Raw genomic sequence first — 7,904 nt, 5'->3', positions numbered from 1 at the left:
GACTCAGTTAAAATGTATATACATGTAGTGTTTTAATATGTATTCATACACTTTTGAAAGACTTCAAGACACTTATCAAAATACTTCTACTTAACAAAAATTCTTACAATTACATCCTCGTTCAGTTTCATCAACAATTCTACTCGTATGCACCCGTATTCGTACTCGTACAATACACAGCTTTTAGATGTATGTACTATTGGTATATACACTCCAATGATCAGCTCTTAGTAGCCTATGTGAGTAATCTAACACATGTGGGAACCATTATTTGGCAACTAGCATGAAATATCTCATAAAATTACAAAAATATGAGTAATCATTCATGACTTATTTACATGAAAACAAAATTACATATCCTTTATATCTAATCCATACACCAACGACCAAAAACACCTACAAACACTTTCATTCTTTAATTTTCTTCATCTAATTGATCTCTCTCAAGTTCTATCTTCAAGTTCTAAGTGTTCTTCATAAATTCCAAAAGTTCTAGTTTCATAAAATCAAGAATACTTCCAAGATTGCAAGTTTACTTCCAAGTTTTCTAAATCCATTCCAAGTAATCATCCAAGATCAAGAAACCTTTGTTACTTACAGTAGGTTATCTTTCTAATACAAGGTAATAATCATATTCAAACTTTAATTCAATTTCTATAACTATAACAATCTTATTTCGAGTGGAAATCTTACTTGAAATTGTTTTCGTGTCATGATTCTGCTTCAAGAACTTTCAAGCCATCCAAGGATCCTTTGAAGCTTGATCTATTTTTCTCATTTCCAGTAGGTTTATCCAAGGAACTTGAGGTTGTAATGATGTTCATAACATCATTCGATTCATACATATAAAGCTATCTTATTCGAAGGTTTAAACTTGTAATCACTAGAACATAGTTTAGTTAATTCTAAACTTGTTCGCAAATAAAAGTTAATCCTTCTAACTTGACTTTTAAAATCAACTAAACACATGTTCTATATCTATATGATATGCTAACTTAATGATTTAAAACCTGGAAACACGAAAAACACCGTAAAATCGGATTTACGCCGTCGTAGTAACACCGCGGGCTGTTTTGGGTTAGTTAATTAAAAACTATGATAAAATTTGATTTAAAAGTTGTTATTCTGGGAAAATGATTTTTATTATGAATATGAAACTATATCCAAAAATTATGGTTAAACTCAAAGTGGAAGTATGTTTTCTAAAATGGTCATCTAGACGTCGTTCTTTCGACTGAAATGACTATCTTTACAAAAACGACTTGTAACTTATTTTTCCGACTATAAACCTATACTTTTTCTGTTTAGATTCATAAAATAGAGTTCAATATGAAACCATAGCTATTTGATTCACTCAAAACGGATTTAAAATGAAGAAGTTATGGGTAAAACAAGATTGGATAATTTTTCTCATTTTAGCTACGTGAAAATTGGTAACAAATCTATTCCAACCATAACTTAATCAACTTGTATTGTATATTATGTAATCTTGAGATACCATAGACACGTATACAATGTTTCGACCTATCATGTCGACACATCTATATATATTTCGGAACAACCATAGACACTCTATATGTGAATGTTGGAGTTAGCTATACAGGGTTGAGGTTGATTCCAAAATATATATAGTTTGAGTTGTGATCAATACTGAGATACGTATACACTGGGTCGTAGATTGATTCAAGATAATATTTATCGATTTATTTCTGTACATCTAACTGTGGACAACAAGTTGTAGGTTACTAACGAGGACAGCTGACTTAATAAACTTAAAACATCAAAATATATTAAAAGTGTTGTAAATATATTTTGAACATACTTTGATATATATGTATATATTGTTATAGGTTCGTGAATCAACCAGTGGCCAAGTCTTACTTCCCGATGAAGTAAAAATCTGTGAAAGTGAGTTATAGTTCCACTTCTAAAATCTAATATTTTTGGGATGAGAATACATGTAGGTTTTATAAATGATTTACAAAATAGACACAAGTACATGAAACTACATTCTATGGTTGAATTATCGAAATCGAATATGCCCCTTTTTATTAAGTCTGGTAATCTAAGAATTAGGGAACAGACACCCTAATTGACGCGAATCCTAAAGATAGATCTATTGGGTCTAACAAACCCCATCCAAAGTACCAGATGCTTTAGTACTTCGAAATTTATATCATATCCGAAGGGTGTCCCGGAATGATGGGGATATTCTTATATATGCATCTTGTTAATGTCAATTACCAGGTGTTCACCATATGAATGATTTTTATCTCTATGTATGGGATGTGTATTGAAATATGAAATCTTGTGGTCTATTGTTACGATTTGATATAAATAGGTTAAACCTATAACTCACCAACATTTTTGTTGACGTTTAAAGCATGTTTATTCTCAGGTGAATACTAAGAGCTTCCGCTGTTGCATACTAAAATAAGGACAAGATTTGGAGTCCATGTTTGTATGATATTGTGTAAAAACTGCATTCAAGAAACTGATTTCGATGTAACATATTTGTATTGTAAACCATTATGTAATGGTCGTGTGTAAACAGGATATTTTAGATTATCATTATTTGATAATCTACGTAAAGCTTTTTAAACCTTTATTTATGAAATAAAGGTTATGGTTTGTTTTAAAAATGAATGCAGTCTTTGAAAAACGTCTCATATAGAGGTCAAAACCTCGCAACAAAATCAATTAATATGGAATGTTTTTAATCAATAAGAACGGGACATTTCACACGACACCTTGAAAGATGTCACAAATGCGGAAAATGGTCACACGAAGGAAAATGCTCGACGAATCAGACATATTCCAATACCGAGTTCGTTACTTTATGCAGAGAAGGACCATTCATATGTTTCGAAGAAAAATCGTTGAATGCTCGAGGTTACGCCTATGTAGCTATGGAAAACCAATTAGTCCGACTATCTTATGAGTGGGCTAAAGCAGGTCACTGAGAATTCTATCTCATAGGTAAGTATGTACAATTTTTATTTTATTTTTATTATTTTTAACCTTTTGATAATAAACGCTAAATCGTTCGCTATAAAGTATTAAATTGGTATTCAATAAAATTAGGTATGCGTAACCGAAATTATTGATATCATACAAAAATTTATTACATCACTGCGAAATTTACCGTTTATTCTTAAGGTATAAATATCTTTAATCAATCAACCCAAAATATTTCAAAAATTAGTCAGGAGTAAAACTAGGTAATATAGCCGAAATTACTTTACCGAAAAGAGGGGCGTATATTTTTGATAATATTTGATTGATTAAAGTGGGATAAAAGACCAAAAAGATTTTTAATTTTTATTTTTACTTTGTTTTTAAAATTAATATATTAATATTAATTTATTATTGCAAACTTTTTAAATTAATATATTTAAGTTTGTAAATATTTGAAAATTTTATGTTTATAATATAAGTTTGTATGTATAAAAACAAAAAAATAATTTAAGTTTGGTGTGAATTTAAAAACAAAAATTTACTTTATTTCACTAAGTTAAAAATTGATTTTTAAAATTCGTCGTGAGTTGAAAACTAGGTCGTTGAACCGAAATTGCTCTACCCAAGGGAGGGACGAGAACTTTTATTATCATTATTTTTAATCTTATTAAATTAAAGTAAGCCAAAAACATTAAAAAACCCAAAAATCTTTGCTTTTAAAACAATCGCGTTTAAAAATGACAAAATTTTAAAATTTTGTTGAGGGACGGATTAGGACAACGATCCGAAACGCCCTCATCCTAAAAAGAAACAAAATTTTAATTTTTAATTATTTATATGTTTTATTAGTAAAGGTTTTAAAAAAAAAATATAGCAGACCCATGCGATCGCATGGGGTTTGAACTGCAATTCCATGCGATCGCATGGATAGAAAAATCTGGCCAGGTACAAAACTCTCAGCGAGTTCTGCTCTGCACCACTCCACACACACACACATACGCGAAAATACCCCAAAAACTCTCAAATTTCATCATTTTTTCACCAAATTTCACCAAATTTCTCGCTACAATCCGCTCTAAACATGAATTTGATAAGGAGTTTATCAAAAAGGGTAACAATTTCACCCCTAAATCTCTTTAAATTTAATTTTTAGTGTTCTTGAGCTATATTTTACCTAATTTGATTTTGTTAATTTCTAGTGTAATTAGTGTTAAATTGTTAGTATATTATGCATGTATAACCTAGATTGATGCTATTTAACATGATTTGAAGCCAAAAACTTCAAAATTTTTAGAAATCTAGGGTTTGTGTTCTTGAGCAATTTGGGGCTTTTTGATATAAACAGGTTATGGCCGATTTTTGTCATGAATTATTGCTAAATTAAGTAGTGTAACATGTTTAGGTAGCTAAATGATCCAATCTTTGATCCTAAACATGATTTTTGAGAATTAAAGTGGACTTTTTAGGTATAAAATTCATGAACTTGATTAAATTGATGTAAATGCCATTTAAAACTTGTTTAATTGCTAGTAATGGTTGTTTTAACATGTTATTTGAGTTGAATGCTTATGAACTTTGTAAACATTTTCATTAATGCTTATTTGAAAAAGTGTAGAATTGTTAAAATTGTGAAAATGCGTATAAGTTTAAGTTTGATTTAACATGTTATTGTAATTATGTTAATTTGTTATTTTGCTAACACTAATGCATATTTGGATGCACAAATTTTGTGTTTAATGTGTTTTGCAGAGATTTACTAATACTGAAACTGGAGGTTCATCATCATCATCTAGACGACCTGCTCCAGAACCTGAACCAGAAATGCAATAAGAACCTGAACCGGAGCAACAGCAGGAACCACAACAACAACCTGATCAACACGTACCTTATTATGATCCGCTACAATTTGTTGATGCCTTCACAGTATTTCCGATGCATCCACCAGTAGAATACCCAACGATTCCTGAACACACGTTGCATCCTAATCTGAGATTCGATAGAAGCTGGAGAGATTACCCATCATATCAAAGTAACAAATTCAAACTGCTACCGAAAAATGTAGAAGTGCCAAGGGTAATAGATTGGGATCCTTTGAAAAGGGTCCAACTAGCTAACTCAGTTAGGGAGCATCTGATCCAAAGGTATGGCAGTTCTTCTTTTACCGATTGGGAACGTCTATTCACCATTCGTAGACCTGTATATAAGGAATGGTGTGTTGAGCTGATGAGTACTATAGCATTAAATGTAGATGTAGATAGATTAGATGATAGAAGTTTTCTTAGATTTATACTTGGCCGTAGGATGTACAGGATGTTCATGCTGGACATGGCCAGGGCTTTACAGATATATACTCCCGATGAATTACTACTACCCGATTGTATGAATTTGATTTATCGTGGTGAAAGGGTAGATAGGAATTTTGACGCGAACGCCGTCTGGAGGCGTATGTCAAACTATAATGTTTTTACGCTGGGAGGAAAACACTCCTACTTACATATTAACAAAGCTGAACTTCGTATAATTCATAGATTTCTAGCTAACTCGATTACACAGAGAGGTCACAATAAAGAGAAAATGACCTTACATGATTTATTTTACCTAAAATGTATTCGAGACCCAAGAAGCTTTGTTAATATCCCTTACTGTGTTGGTTTTTATTTATCAAAAATGGTGGAAGGAATACAGGAAGGGGGGATTATAGGAGGAGGTATTTTTGTTACTCTCATTGGAGAGTATTTGGGTGTAGATAGGGAACAAGGGGGTCCACTTTTGGAATGTAGGGAGCAGGTTGAGCCTTTAGGATTAAAGGTCTATCAGGGTGCTAAGGTATTAAAGAGCAGACGAAACCAGGCAGTACCCTATGAAGGTAGTCATCCTCAGGTAGAGAGAGTTTCAGATGAGGAAATGGAGGAAGCGGATGACATTAGGGATGTCATTAGGGAGGCTATGACTGACGTCTACCAGCGTGTAGATGAGGTAGATATGACAAACGCGGAGAGATTTCGTCGGATAGAGCAGTGGCAAGCCCGAAATAATTACGAGCATTCCAGGCAACGACAGCATGATAGATGGGACTATCATCAGCGTCAGATTATGAGCCGACTGTCACCTCAGGATCACTACGTTCCGACCCGACCCACTTACTATCCTCCACACCAGCCCGAGATGAGATCACCATATACTCCCTATCCAGATTGATATAGTTCCTGTTGGTGATTTCTATGATTTTTATCTTATTATGATTTTTATTCATGTTTAAATATATGATATTGTGATACATTAATGTATTGTTTAATATTTTTATTATTTGGTACTAATATTTCATATTTGATTTGAAAGTGAGATTTTAAGTCCCATTTCAAATTACCATGCATGTTTATATTTGTATTGTATATATTTTATTTCATGTACACAACAGGGTAAAACAGCGCATTTTCAAAGACTGGCATTAAGTTCAGCAAAAGCTACTAATTTTGACGACAAAATGAAAAACAAATGTGATGTAACAATAAGACGGAATGAACAAATGATGTGCACCATTTATCATTCAACAAACAAACGCCAATATGTTTAGAAACTTTGGTAAAATTTAATCATTTTTCTACGCTAATCACCCTCAATAATTTAAATTGTTACTGATTTCTTGCAAATGAGGGCATTGCAAGATCTTAAGTGTGGGAAGGGGTTAAATTCTTTCGGATTTTTAAATATTTTAACTTATACACTTGGTTACCATTAAAAATACTAGTAGCGCAGTAGTTGTATTAGAATCTAGTGCTCTCTGATAATAAAGAACAGCCCTAGTCTTATATAATGACTACCCAATTCTAGTAAAAATTTTCAAAATTTTCAATTAAATGAATTCAAATTCATGTTTATACATATTTATGAACGATAAAACTAGGTGTTAACACCGAAATTATTGTTACCTCGGAAAGGACATAAATTGAGAAACAATCCAAAATGTTAGAATTCATTTAAAATGGAATAGAGGACAATAAAAAGGCAAAGAAAGAAAAATAAAAGCCAAGTGTGGGAAAAATTTACCAAGTTCTTTAAAAATATATCACATATTTTGTACAAAGATACTTTTGTTTTGGACAAAATTAACCATTTTACCCGGAAAACTGTAATATATTTGAAAGAAAGATGGATCTACATGATGAATCAATTCCATCATTAAAAGGAAGTAAAGTCTTTCGAAAAAGAAACACGCTTCTTGATTTAGGACATGAAGTTGTCGTCCAGACCAGTTGTAGAGTCTACGAAAAACCTTGAAAAGTTTTCTCAAAAATCAGCTGGAAATCCACGGACCTCAGCATCAAACAGGGTCGCCAAGTGGTCAGACTTATCCTAACCATGAGAGGATCTGTCTCGTAAAATGGGGAGGGCGCCATGCAAATTAGCTTGATAAGACTAATGAATCAGACCCCCAGAAAGGATAATCTCCTTAAAGATTAAAAATCAGCTTTTAAGACTGATATTACTCAATCCTTGAGATTGACCTTAAAGATTGAGAATTACAAACTCATGGAATTCGATGATATCTAAACTTGAGCTTGAACGAGAAAATATTTTGATCAAATTACAAACCGATTTGTTTTCTGAAAACCCATTTTTAATGCGTTCATTACCATTGAACGTAAAATCCTAGGAATTCACCTGAAATTCATCGGGTCACCTGAACTAAATCGGGTGTCCACCGTAAGAACGGTGGTTGCATAGCATGGTCGAAGACAGGACCTTGTGCCTGACCGAAAAATTATAGGGTGAGCTTTACTATTGCTCCTACAAAGGATAGTAATTGCATCCGACACGTTATAGACCATAATTAAAAGCATGTCAGGGGACATTGCCTTAACAGTTGCTTGTTCAACGCTTTCCTTTACAACCGGACGGTAGTTTATCGAAAGGTAATATACGGAGCAAGTATACTGGACGTGTTG

The sequence above is a fragment of the Rutidosis leptorrhynchoides genome, chromosome 10 (genome assembly GCF_046630445.1).
Source record: "Rutidosis leptorrhynchoides isolate AG116_Rl617_1_P2 chromosome 10, CSIRO_AGI_Rlap_v1, whole genome shotgun sequence".
Lineage (NCBI taxonomy): Eukaryota > Viridiplantae > Streptophyta > Magnoliopsida > Asterales > Asteraceae > Rutidosis > Rutidosis leptorrhynchoides.
The sequence above is the reverse complement of the archived record's forward strand: the minus strand, read 5'-3'. Positions refer to the sequence as shown.